This window comes from Struthio camelus, chromosome 5 (assembly GCF_040807025.1).
Source record: "Struthio camelus isolate bStrCam1 chromosome 5, bStrCam1.hap1, whole genome shotgun sequence".
Taxonomy (NCBI): domain Eukaryota; kingdom Metazoa; phylum Chordata; class Aves; order Struthioniformes; family Struthionidae; genus Struthio; species Struthio camelus.
This window is the reverse complement of record NC_090946.1, coordinates 36,277,548-36,291,988: the sequence shown is the minus strand read 5'-3', so window position 1 is coordinate 36,291,988 and position 14,441 is coordinate 36,277,548. Positions and strand designations below refer to the sequence as shown.

General features: G+C 35.4%; 1 protein-coding gene across 14 annotated transcripts in view; it reads left to right on the top strand.

Annotated features, from left to right (window-relative positions):
• Positions 1-14,441, top strand: part of LRRC4C (leucine rich repeat containing 4C) — a 551,925-nt gene that overhangs the window by 433,211 nt on the left and 104,273 nt on the right. For all 14 annotated transcript variants that reach the window (XM_068945546.1, XM_009682821.2, XM_068945542.1 and 11 more), the window contains 2 exons: positions 6,813-6,885; positions 8,403-8,537. The gene's annotated coding sequence lies outside the window, so the exon portion shown is untranslated. The remainder of the gene's footprint in view (positions 1-6,812; positions 6,886-8,402; positions 8,538-14,441) is intronic.

Sequence of the window (14,441 nt, the reverse complement as noted above, 5' to 3'; positions counted from 1 at the left end):
TTCCTATAGCCTGTACAGCGAAAATCTCTTGATGAGACAACAGTAAATAAAAGAACCTTTGGGAAGTTGTCACAATCTACAGCTCTTCTTGTAAACAGGAGATTAAAAAGGAAACAATCAGGTCTCCGTTTGCTCGGGGTTTCTAAACAATTTGTTTTATTTCAGTTTCCTTAATGCTGTGATAATGCTGGCAGGCAGCATAGAAAGAGTTTGGCAGAGTGAGATATCTCTTATTGCTTGTCTGAAATTTGGCACAAGAATGACAGTTGTCGGGAAATACCTGGATTCATATGCTGATTCCTAATAGAGTTTTCATGTCTTCTGATAATTTCATTTTCTCTTCTCTCATATGAAACCTGTTAAATTTTATCAGCATCTCAAAGTTACTTTCTCTAGGTCAGTATTTAGAGCCATAGTGGCAGGAAAAAATACTCTATTTCTGCTCGTAAAAAGCAGACAAAATAGGTGTGTGTGTGTCTGTGTGTACACAGATAGGTGTGTGTGTGTGTAAAATAACTAGGCATAAGCATAGAAAACAGTCATTTTTTGCAAGGAAATAAAATAATTCAACTTCTCTCATGAAGATAATTTCAATAAGTCATTGTGTATCCTTTCCTGAGTGAGTAGAGCAGGAACTGGCCAGTAATGGTTAGAAATGTCTGAGAATTAGTCTTTAGGACACGTTTGGCCTCCTATTTCATTAAAGATGCATCATGCTTAGCTACAGACAGGAATCTCTTACGTTTTTTCGTGTGTCACCTGAAAGCAGAATATTAAGATAACCTCAGTAAATCTAGGAATATTCCTTGGAATATTCCTCTTCTAAAATTGCCCATGACTAAATCTCATAGCTTCTGTCATCTTGTTTGTATTGAATCTGTGACTTTCTCTAGTACAAAAGAAACACATTCTGTCTTACATATCAGTATGTTAGAGAAACCTTTCCAATTTTTTATCAAGATAAAAAAGAGTTGCTGCATTGCATTTTTGGTGAAACTTCTTTTTAGCCTGACTTCTTATAATTCAGAAACCTAGATCATATATGATAACAGCATAAATCTGTGTGCCAGATGAGATCTATTTCATCTAGAACGATCCAAGGTAATCCAGAGCAGAAAGTACATCTACTTTGACATGGTTAAGTAATGCTTACATGGTACCAGTTATACCATATGTGTATTTTAAAGACTGGAATTTGAGATGAACTTTTCTAGTTCAATAATTCCATTCCTTTCTAACTTTGTTTTCAATATTGAATGTGTCTGGGACACCAGAGCATCACAAGGTATGATACTGATATCAACAGGATATCAGTAAAACTCTCAGAAAGTAACCAATCTCTCAATACCCAGACAATAATTTTGCATCATGCTCATCACTTCTATTAGCCAAGCTAATACTAACAAGATCCTGGAGTTATAAAGATTTTCTTCATTCTTAATTCCTTTCTCCCTCCTCTTCTGTTTTTAGAGTTGTCCTCTTTAGCATTTTCATTCTAGCTTAACAATTGTAAGATGTTTTCCCTCATAAAACATTTCTCGTGCATAGATTAGCATAGTTGATTCTGCTTTTTCCTCTGATATGTAGTGCGTTCCCATTTTTCAGACCTTGTATGGACAATGCATACCAGCCTTGCAGTGGCAAATTCCACACTAGGGACAGCAAAGAACATCAGTTGCAAGCTAATGCTTTCCTACAATATTCCTATCTCACAGCTAGTTCACACACTTCACATTAATAGCAGTAATAATTAAAAAATTACTATGAAGGTGGTTAAATACAGGTTGCTCAGAGGTTGTGGAATCTTGGAGGTGTTCAAGGCTCTACTGAACATGGCCCTGAGCTACATGATCTAATTAAACCTATTTTAAGCAGGAGGCTAGACTAAGTGACCCCTGAAGGTCCTTTCTAACCTAAATTATAGTTCTATGACTCTATGATTTAGTTTGTGCCTTGTAAAGATAAAGAAAAAAGAATAAACAAGAATGCTGTAGTTAGAGCATCACAGGCAGAAATAATATAATTTCTCTCTTATTATTTGTCTGTAACCTGGTGGTGTGGATATTCTGTGCTCGGACTGAATCAGGTTTAATTAAACTTTTTAGCAATCTGTGTTGAATTAAGTGTTATTCTGGCTTCTCCTGTATCAACAACAGAATCCGTAATGAGCACCTGTGGGGGACAGAATTAATCCTGTTTGTGAGGAAAACGTATTTTAGCATGTGTCAGTAGCTTTTGCCACTTTTCTTCCTTCAGTGGTCATGGTCTTTGTCCTATAAAGCATGTGCATATCATTTCATATTGACAATGTCAATACACAGTTTCCATGCAGTGGCAGGGATTAAATTCCTAATGATTATTACACATTTATTTTTTCCATAGAACATGTAAAGCTGTTTTTCTGTCATGCCAAATTTTTCTCAGAATCATTGGATAACAACTCTGAATGTTATAACAAATAAGCATAGATGATACAGGGCTCCCTGAAAGAACTGGTTTTGTTAATGCAGGTATTAGAGTGTAAATGTTTTCTAGTTTTTGATTTGGCATTCATCCTGTCCTTCCCACTCCACCTGGGAGCAGCAGCACTGTCTTAAATTGTTCTCTTACTATTGCACTCAAAGTATTCAGTGAGGTAGGAAATGGTCATGCTATTAGGGACATGCTTTGTGCTGCTTAGATTATTAAGTTCCTGATCAAATTAAGCAGTTTAGTTTTGGTCCCTTGGTATAATTCTCTTTTGCGTTATGATAACAAACTTTGGTGGACTGATTGAATTCCACTTTACTAAAATTTTAAAACAGATTTAACAGGAATACCAGTTCTTGGTTTTGGTGTGAAATGTTTGTATGATACTGCTGTGATTCATTTACCAGCAGTTATGCTCCACCATACAGGTGGGCACATTTCAATGGTTTGTGAAATGGTTACTATTTGATCATTTTAAATGCACTGTGATCATGTGACTTGCATAAGTATAACTTTATTGTTGTTGTTGTTAATTTAAAGATAAGATTATAGATTTTTTAATATTATAATATTAATAACAATTTGATATTATTGATAGGGGGCCGTGAGCATTAGCTCCTTTTAGTCAGTAGCTCCCTGGGAAATGCTCTGCACCTCAATCATTATTGCTTAAATGTTGCTCTAACAAGGAGGATTACAGTATGATTTAATGTAATTTCTCTTGCATCCTGTTATCCACAGTATTCTAAAACAAGTGTCTGACAATGAGTGAAGTGTAGATGAGGTTGGAAAGCACGGAAGCAGCTGCTAGAAGCAAGAAGGTCTCATGCTGGACTGGTTGCAGTGGCATTGCAATAATGCTTCCTGACCTGATAATTATGTTTGAGAATTATTCCTCTGAATTGCTGCTAAACTTTGACTTTGAGGTTTTCTATCCTTTACTCCCAATCAGATTATAAGGAAGAAAAATTGCTTTATAAAAAAAATAAGCTGCTGTATTATGGGGAAAGGAGAAGGAGAGAGGGAGAGAGAGAAATTGGAGAAGATATGTTAACATAACAAGCTGCTTAAGAACAGAGGGAAGAAAATGACTTTACTCATTGTGATTTCATTTTCTGCAAATACTTGAGGAAACAAATTTTAATGGAAATAACAGATATAAGGCTTTGTTCATATAAGCTAATTTTCAAAGCTGTAAAAGCTCTTTTTAATTTTTTATACCCATAACTTGAATTTCTCCTGTTCAAGAGATTGACATTTCCTCCTTTCTCTCTCCAGTTGACTCCTCTTCTGGGTGTGTGTGTGTGTGTGCGCGCGTGCGCGCGCATGCACACGCTTGGTTTTTTTAAGACCTAATACCTATGTCTGACCTCCTTACTTCCTCTGCCTTATTGCTTTATGTGCTTCATGGGTGATTTCAAATTTTTACCCTTATGCCGTCTCTGACCCTGCAGCTTCTGTCGTCTCTTATTAACCTCCTCACTCAGCATAGTGTTGTGCTGACACTTCTACTCAGACAACTGGTTGCACTTTTGACGTGGTAGACTCGTACAGATCACTTTCTCTAAGACCGATAGGTGTGACTGAATAGTGTTAAGTGAATACTGTACATACTGAATTTGGACTCCTTTTTGGGAAGCCTTCACAAATAAGCCTTGATTTGTAACGAATGAATGTTGTTGGTTGCTAGTAAGCAGGTGATGATCGCCCGGCCTGGGCTGCCAGATCTGTTCCAGAGAGAGGGCAGCCTGCGCCTGGCGCGAGGCAGAGAGTTTCCTCCCCGCAGCTGAGCTGTGCCCCTGCACTGCCTCTCCGCGCTGCCCGGCGTTGGTGAAACGCGTGCTCTCTGCTGAGCATTATGACAGTCTGAGTGACACACCACAAAATGAATAATAATGTGGCATAGCTGCAAGTAGTCAGAGCTTTCCTCTCACTTCTAGCTCCTTGCCTAGCAAACTCCTCTACTCCCACACTGTTGTGTGACAAAGGGCTGGGATATATTTATACACTCGCTCTCATTTAACCAAAGCAGAAATCCTTGCCAGTCTAGAGCTTAGAATACAAGGTCTTCATCAGCATGATTGCCCTATAAATACTCCATTTAAATAGCTTGCCAAATCAAATCCCAAAGGTAGACATGGGTACGGTACACAGCTAGTCCAGAACAAACATCAATCAGTTTGTTATATGTAAGCTGCAGGTGTTGGACATTTTCTGTGGCAGGATAGATAGAGGTGTAGAATCTGAGATATTCTCTCTATCTTAATATTAGCATATCTTCAAATGAATTTGGATATGTGAATATAGTGTTTAGTGTGCTTTCTATCTGCATAGACTTGCCCCGGCTATTTTTTTATTTTATTTTATTTTATTTTATCTTTTAACTGACAAGGCTTAATGACTGACTCATAATCCTGCTATACATTGCCTCCCTCTTAATACCATAGTGACAGGCTGCTGGTTTTCTTCTTTTCAAAGCAAGTAAGAAATATAAATAAGTCTTGGTATAGCCACAAATATCTTGGTATGATTAAGCTGATGTGAATGCTCCTTGACCACCTGTGGAAAAAAAAACCTCTGAGGTACACATTACACATTTAGCACACGTGTTATTTTCTGTTATATTAGCAAACAAACAGTGTTGCTGTTTGAAAGGATTGTAAAGATGGACTGATGTGGGAGTTACATGATTAACTCAGACAAAATTTGTAAACTAAAGAGGGTTACAACCCACATGTTTAAGCACCTGAATACAATTTCAAATCTGTCCTGGAGGCCTTGCTTTTACATTGAATTCAGTTCTGGTGGTGTTTTGATGTTGCTGAGACTGTATACTCTAGCAGAAGAAAAGTTTATATTGAACAATTTCAGCAAGCGCAACTTCTCATGAGTAAAATGAATAAATTTAATGGGAACAATGCCACTCTTTCTAGAAACTAGTGGAAAATCTGGCACTGTCAAGTGCTAGGACCAGCCCATTTCTATCTCTCATTCCAGTGTGTTCTTTTGTGTATTTAAATAAGCATATACCCTGTGGTAACAACAATACACCTCTTTCTTTAAAGCAGATATTCCAGAAATTGGTTATATTGGTGTTTTAACGGTCACTGTTGCTTGAAAAAGTCTTTTATGAAAATAGTCCTTCCTGCAATGGTGTTGAACATAAAATAGATTGCAGATGATAACATTTAAACATTACTGTGTCATGATAAACATGTATGTCCCTAGGTAAATATAAAGTATATGTATCTGTGTAGAAGGGAGGAACAAACTAATTTTTGATTCTTATATCTATAGTAGTGGAAATAAAAAAAAAAAAAAACCTTTTCAATGCAATTTCATGATTTTAATAGCTATTTTAATATCTAAGAGAATGAAATGGAGAAACACTTTTTATGTTAAAAAATGACTTTGGAAGCACTTATTTTTGTGTCTTTTTATTTTCCTAAGAATGAAATAACTATTGAGAGAAAAAATTAATTATACAAGAGAAAAACAATAATTTGTTCACAAATTATCAAAATAGGAGTACTCTGACGTTATCAGTGTTTTTATTTTTACAGTAAATTGTGTTTAAACATCATGCTTTTGATGAAAGCTTTTAATAAAAAATTAAAACTGCTTCATACCCTTGCGTTTGAGAGAGATTGCATTAACTTTGTACTTTGAATCCAAATATCATCTCGGTCTTTTCTAGAAAAGAAAATCTGGTAAAATGTAGTGTATGTACTTTAAGAGAACAAATGATTAATTCCTGCCTCTGGGGCTATGTTTCCAGACACAGATTTATTAAACAAGGTTTCCAAAACTGATAACTGATTTTGGTTGCCTCATCTTTGGACAACCCATTTTAAATAGGGTGGATTAATAAAAATTGCTGGGCCTGCATTTGAAAATGAGGCCTTCTTGAAGCATTTTAAATAGAAGCCCCCATCCCTTGCCTTCCTGCCTTTGACCAAAATGTATTTGCTAGCAAATTTGGGAAAGTTTGCAAACTTCAGTCTAGAGCTCTAGTTTTCTGAGTACTACCCCTACTTAATCATTTAAAGGCTGTCAGGAGTATATACTGTGTTAGATGCCAGTACGCTTCTCATTTCTTACATGATAACTAATTGTTAGTGTGTTGAAGGCAATTTCCACTTGTGCAAATAAAGCTGTGAAAAGCAAATACAGTAGTGAGGAAATGTAGTTTTGGTCTAAGCCATGGGAAAAATGAGAGAGTAATAGAACAGAAAAAAACAAAAAAGTGATTGCTACAAGTGCTGACCAAATCCAGACTTTTTCCCAAACAATCCTATAACCATGCTATGCAGCTTTTTAAAACAATGTTTCATTTCTTGCAGGTATTTCTACCCTCTTCATCACCAGAAACAATCCCCTCAACAGGCAGCTCTTCCCTAGATCTGATTCAGTAAGGTAGGTTTCAGTGTAAAACTATACCATACAAACTGGCAAAGAAGTTAGGAAAGAGGGAAGGAAAACAGATTCCAGAAGTATCATTGATAAAAATGTACGTGTACATTTAATATGTAAGTTTTAAATATATACATTTAACAAAAATGAATATTTAGTGTGTAATGTGTAGATATAATTTAATACATAAATGTATATTTAATATTTTAGGTAAATATAAATATAGCAAACTTAAATATACACTTTAAAGAATCTGAATTCTTACCATCATTTTTGCCAGTCTGCACTTGCAGGGTTTTTTATGTTCTTAGCAGAAGTTCAAAAATACAGTCAATAAAGAAAGAACTATTCTCATCCACAGGTTCCTTTTAGAACTTCTCAGAGAATGCTGTCCTATTGAGGACAAAGATATAGATCTCTATTAAACATTTTTCCCATTAGTGCCTCCAAAGTACAGATTTACATTTTCCCCTTCTTGTAAACTTTCCAGGGCTTAGGTGATTTAAATATAGAGCAAGTCCTACGACAAGCCTCAGTAACATTGCACTGCTAATGTTATTTCTGAGCACTAGAAAATTGCAGCATGTATATATGCATTTTTATATATTATCTACCTACCTACCTATCTATCTATCTATATATACACATATATATGGGGAAAAAAGAAAGTAAAATATCTCATTATGGGAAAAACTATGTCCTTAATTCTTCTCTGAAGGACATACGTTTTTCAATCATATTTACTCCCAAAGAGCATTATGCAATGCAAGTATGTCTGGACTCTTCTTCCACTTACACTGCTTTATGAAATGAATGTTGTGGAACTACTTCCTGTGGAATAATCCTGTAATCTCTTTAGAAGTGACACCATATTGGAGTAGACAGACCATCAGTCTGTTCTGCAGTGGCAGTAGCTGAGTTAATTCCAAAGAACGTCAAGCAGCTCATTATTGTTTTGCAGCTTTTCATCTGCCTCTTTAAGATGATATTGAAAGAAGATTAGGTCTTTCAGGAGTAATATGTTCTTAAACTATGTACAGTTTTAATGGGAATGTGGAGATAGAAGGGAGAGCTGAACACTGGAGGAGAAAATCCAGAGAACTCAAGGTGACAGCTGGTCTTTTAACTAACTTATACTGTATTTCAGTGCACTTGTGTGCATAAATATGGTGTCTCTTGCCTTAATTCATTGCTAGATCCTAAATTGTTCCCTCAATTTTTAATCTGTCCTTATTCAAGCCAACATCAATCAAAGTACAATTATGTCTTATAGCATTCAGAGATATTAAATTATTTAATATCAGGTATGGACTGCTAAGGTACAGAGAAGAATCACAATAAGGTAGGGTTTTTTCCCCTCTGTTACCTTATTTTCATCTTATTTGCATTGCTTGGTGTGGTGCATCACATCATGCACTCACGTGGCTGTGAAACTATTTACACTCCCTAGTCACACTAATGCTATTTTCTGTATAACATCCTGTTTAACACACTCAGTAATTATTCTTTCCATTTTACAGGTAAAGTGACTGGTGCATAGGGAAATCAAATGACCTTCCTTGAGATCATCCAAGCACTCTGGAAGTATTATCACAGTGAATTCTGGCTGTAACTTGATGTCCTCATCGTTGGTCACGCTTCTGCAAGAATTGACTGTAAGAAAACAGATTATGTATATAACATATGCATTATAGTATTGCCATCTGTTTGAATTTGGATAAATCTAAAAAAGGTTCTGTTTTTTTCCAGGAGTCAAGAATAAGCCAACTGTGATTTAAAAAAAAAAAATCCTCTATAAAAGTACATATTTTTTTGTATTGACCAAAAAAGTATAAGTAGAAATTTGTCTGATGTGTAAAAATTATGATCAGATTTTGGTCTTAGAACCTAAGTTGAAGATATATAGTTGAAAGTAACTTTTTTAGAAAGCTATAAATACCTGAAAATAGGTGTTGAAAATTGAAGTTATTTTCTTAACTACTATAATTTCTAACAGCTTTCAGCTGTGAAAATATGAAAAGGATATGCAACATAGCACCTAATGCAGAGTTATGAGGAACAGTTATTTATGCCACGAACTATTTTTTTCATTTTGGCAGTGACCTTTATCAATGGTCTTTTTGCATATACCCATTCTTTCCCTCTCCACTCTGTAGAAAGATAGAGCTCTTTGGCATCTTGCACAGTTAAAGCAAGGCATTGTTGTTTTCTGCTGATCAAAATTTAGAAATCTGACATGTTACCTTTTTCTTGGCTCAGAGGCTAAAGTGTTTGAAGGTTTTTTCCCCAAACCTGCATTTCACTCTGTATTTATGCTAAACATGAGAACAAGGCAGAGCAGTATGGCTGCTAGGTTGTTTTTCATTAATGTTTTGAAGCATATATAGTTAAGACTGTGTTCTCAGTAAATGCAATTGTATTTTCCAGTCACAATAACTCTATAGAAGAAATTAAGATGTCTGATACATTCATCTCTATGTTAGAGTATCATATTCTTGCTATTTAAAATTTCCAAAAAAGAAAAAATGCTATCACACTGTAAAGATATTATTTCCAAAGTAATGCATCATTCATGTTCAATTCTAGTTGTCTATGTTCTTAAATTTTACATTCTTAAAAATCCAATTTAAAAGTAACAGAAAGATATCCATTCTTCTTTTTTATTTTACTGCCATTTACAAAACCAAATACATATTAGATGGAACATGAATATAAAATGAAGGACCATGCTCTGTTCTCATTTGCACCTGCATTAATCTGGAGAGAGTCCATTGAAGTAAAAGAAGTTATTCCTCTCTGTGGAGTGAATTGACAACACTGATGCCAGTGGCACTGTGTCCTGGGCACAAGAGAATTTGTCTAGAATCAAATTCTAAGCCTGAAATTAGTGTTGTAAAAAAAATGGCAGGCTTTGGGCCATTTTTCAGGGCTGTTTGGGAGTGAAAACGTTTGACGTTTTGTTCTAAGCCATTTTGTGAGTCAGAGTTTTTGTGTTAAATACGATAGTTTGTTAATGAAAATTAACTGGTGTTCATTAAGTCAGAAATTTTCGTTATTTTATAGGAAGTTGAAAAAAATGGCCATTTCCAGGATTTGAAGTTGGTATAGAAAAATAGAAGCTTTTTGTTATTATTGGTAGTAGTATTACACAGCTTTTGTTTTGTGGTAGAGTTACTACTGTAAATGAAGATTATACTTTGCAGTTTTGTTTTTAACATAGGAGAAGGATTTTGCCATGCACTTCTTCCTAATTTAAACTAATTGCTCTAAATAAACATTGGACTGAGTTGTGGGGAAACAAAATATTGAAAGGGACTATAGTGCTACCATCACAGCAGAGAGCAAGCGTGCCCTGTATCACAAGGGACACCACCAGAGTCTATTTCCAACCAAAAGAATACGAGTTAAAAGTGATTTTGAAGGAACACAAGCATGTGTGTGCATGCACTTATTGTGGGGAGTTGTTTGTAACACAGAAGCAGAAAATGTTTGTCCTTCATTATCTTGGGAATACTGTAGCAATAAAGCTAGAGTAAGCATGAATGTTCATCTTGGATGAAGATGCTGAGCAGACAGCATCTTTATAGACAGATTTGGAGTGGAAGTTAAAATTTAAAGTCATGTGAAAAAAGATACTTTGTACAATCATGGCCTTATTCAAGTCAGTGAGTTTTGTTATTGACCTCAGTGGAACCAAGGTTCCTCTGTTGGATACAAAAGAAAATTGTACTTTTTTTAATATATAGTTGCTTTTCTGAAGATGTATCTACTCTTAAGGTTTCATACTCTAAGTCCGTTAACAATTAGGTACCCTAAAGTCCTGCTAAAATAAACTTAAAAGTCCATACTAACCCTAAAGGATAAACTTTAGTTAGGAAACAGAGACATAATTTCTTAGACATCATAACCTATATATATATAGGCCCTAGTCAGAGTTGAAATATAAGAGTCTAAAGAGCAAACTGAAGAAAAGTTTAACTTCTTTTTATTAGTAGTGTATCTTTTTCATGATTTTTTCTTCAAAGCAGCTTTTGTTTTAGAAAAAATCTCCTCTGCTAGTTCTCTGTGGATACTAGGCACGTAGCTGTCCTAGGCACACAGGTGAATAAGAATCTTAGTGCACACTAGAAGAGACATTTTCACCAAATTTCTTCCTTTCCCTGTATGTGACATACTTCTAAAAGCCATTATGTTATGAATTGCTTGTGTCTCTTATAGTGGAAATAGACAATACTGGATTCAGTTCCATAGATCAGCAGGTCTTTCTAAACAGCAAATTGCCTTTCAGTGATAGGTTGTTACCGTCAAAGATGTTCTTAACTAAAATTTGTAGTACTTTTTCCTAAACTTGTTCTGTTAAGCCAACTGGACAATAAAAACATGATAATGCTGAGAATATACTTTCTTCCAAATGGAATACAATTACCAAAAAAAAACAACAGTTCTGTCTTTATCAGAAGAAATAGATTTCTGATATTATAGGTTGGGTTATGATGGGTTCATTGAATAGTCACTTGAACTTTCTGTATGCTAATAATCTATATGCTTTATTTTACCCAGATCTTTCTGAAAGGAGGATAATCTCTGGGGAGGATGATCTCTAAAGGTCCCACCCAACCTCAACCATGCTGTAATTCTGTGATCTTTTCTTTTACTTCTTTCAAGCCCCTCTGACCAAGCTGAAATTACCTCTAAAACAAAACTTCACACTAGAACTGTAAACATCAGAAGAAAAATATGTAAAATGAATAAATGAGGCAGCATTGTAGCTGCTAATTTCGAAGGATGTGCACCTGATTTTAGGTTTATTCATGCTAAGAGAAATGTTCAATAATCAGCAAAATCATACACACATAAAACTGTATGTACTATGAGCTTTGATTGCGTTATGAAAATCAAGTCTCCCTGTGAGAATATATATAATATATTAGACACTGAGATTTTTAGCATCTTTCTTGAATCTCTAAATTAATTCGAGTGAGCTTAATCTTAGATCCATGTAGCCAAAAGTAAGTTTGTCAGCATTTTTTGTTCCTTTTTGAAAGTAGTAAGCTATAAGAGGATTCAAGTACTGTTTCCATATGCAAACTTCTTGTCAGCAATGTTTAATAAAATAGGAAGAATAATGTGTTCCACAGCTTCCTTTACGATTTCTTCATGTTTCTTTTAAAAGGCAGGCAGGACTGTCACTGTTTCAGAATAAATAACTTTGAAACTGCTTTTCACTTTACTTTGTATTATCAAAACAATCTGCTTTCTCTCTTTTCCTTAAACTTTGTTAGTGTTTATTTTTTTCTGTGCAGTGGACTTCTACTCCTCTTCTTTATCTACAAGTCAGAATTTGCTTCTCTTAGGGTTTAGTCATGTTTCCCTTCCACCAAAGGACTGACAATTCTGAATGTCTAGTGCTTTTCATTAGCCTTTTTTCAGTGCTGATCACACGTACAAGTTCAGTTTTTTAACTCACATCACTTGTCAATTCAGAAAAGGTGCATTAGGCACCTCTTCATTAGGCAATCTCTTCATGTCTGCTTGTTGTGTAACATTTGCCAGTGTGTACATTTGAGTTTCGTTATTCCCCTCTGTGCTCAAGATGAAACAAAGTTGTCCCATTAGGTGAAAAACAAAGGAAGTTCCCTTGACAAGCTATAGTGTTTTCTTCATCATTCAGTCTTTCAACTCACAATGTTCCTATCTGTAAGTGGAACCAGGACCCAGGGTCCTCTGCTGCATGGTGGGACTTTTGTACCGCAGCAGCAGTGGCCCTCTGGCTAGTGAGAGGGGCAGGCTGTGCGGCACCTGCCTTGCACCTGAGCGTGCCTGGAGGTGGGGGCAAGGGCAGGCAGGAAGAACACTAATTCCCTACGGCAAGAACTGGACAGGAAGCCCCAAGATACTTCCTGCGCTTCACCTTGTTGGTGCTTGTACAATGTTACATGAAGATGGATTCATATCTGCACACCGTGTTGGATTGTCTTTGTGAAATAATGTGTTGGCAATTGGTTTTCTTGCCCAGAAAACCTGCAAAATAAGAGTTTCAACAACATACAACATACTACAGAAGAAAGTCACCCAAACAATTCTGTACAGCCATAATCATACTCTTTTAACACTGGACTGGTGGATGATTTATTGTGAAAATACCTAAATATTTATGTTTTAAATAGGCTTGACAGGTAGCTGAGACTCATGCTTGAAAATCAGACAATATAATTGTATTTTAGATTTTGTTTAATAAAACGACTTTTGCCTTTTCATGTAGCATGTAGTGTCACCTCATAAATATCACAAATTAGATGGCTTTAAAGTTATGTCTCGAGTAGCTAGTCATTCTATTTTCTGTAGTTATTAGCTCATAAACCATAACTGGTATATTAAAAATAAATATTAAAAGAGAAAATTATATAGTCTACAGCGTATCACAATGTTGATACTAATTTTCTATTTAATCATACTGATGTCAGCCAATATATTATCTCCATATATATATGTATATATATGTATATACACACAGACGTTTATTTAAGTATTGGCATCTGTTAGAAATTTGTATTTTGATGCCATCTGAATGACATAAAAACTACAAAATATGCAAATTTTTTGGAAAAGTGTAAATGGATATTAGTTTGCATCCACAGAGATGCTGTAGCTATTGCAGATGCTGGTGTCTTGGAATCTGATTACATCCACAAAAGCTGAGAGTCTTCTCTTTCTTTGTCTAACACCGATTGATTTAATTCAGTTGTAGAAACCTTCACATTTGCTCCCAGGCTCTTTAATATTAGCGGGGAGAGTGTTCAGGTGTATTTTTAAAGAAACAGTGGAGCAGACATTTATTAGGCTGTGATTTTTTATACATCTGGGAAAAGAAAATACTTGTTTTTTTTCTGATTTTAAGTAGTACAAAGAAAAAGACTCTAATAAAAAGTTTACAGGCCTGAAATAAACCAGCAGCATCAATGAATCTGACGGGAGCAAAATAAGCTCATCAACTGAGAAGATTGTTACTTGTCAGCCACTTCATCCTGTATCACACCAGCAGCCTTCTCCAAAATCCTGGAAGTCTTTTTAGCAGTCTTGAAAGATCATTATATTTTGGTTCTTCATTGTTACTACACACGGGGTCTTTCACACGTTCTAGGTAACTTATGCTTGCCATTGTGTTCAGGGATAGTAAGATGAGATGCTAACTGACATAACTATGATTAAGGACCCTGTTCCAGTTCTATAACTTGCATCTGGTAGAACCTTTCTCGCCAGAAAGCCTGCTGAGTCAGTAGGATAAATCTGAAAGTCAATGTTCGTGATTCAGTAACTGTTATTTGACTGAATTCAGCTAGCTTATGTGTTTTATAATTTTAGAAAAAACTTATATTATGACATATAACTTAAGATTTCATTTTCAAGTATGTCAGTTTCACACCAAAGATGAAGGCTGAGGATGGCAAACATGTTTTGGCCTTTCTAGAGAGGGCAGAGCAAAGGGCAAGCTATATTGTTGCATGCATGGAATAACTCAGAGTTACTGCTTAATATATGAAGCGTGCTATAATTACCAT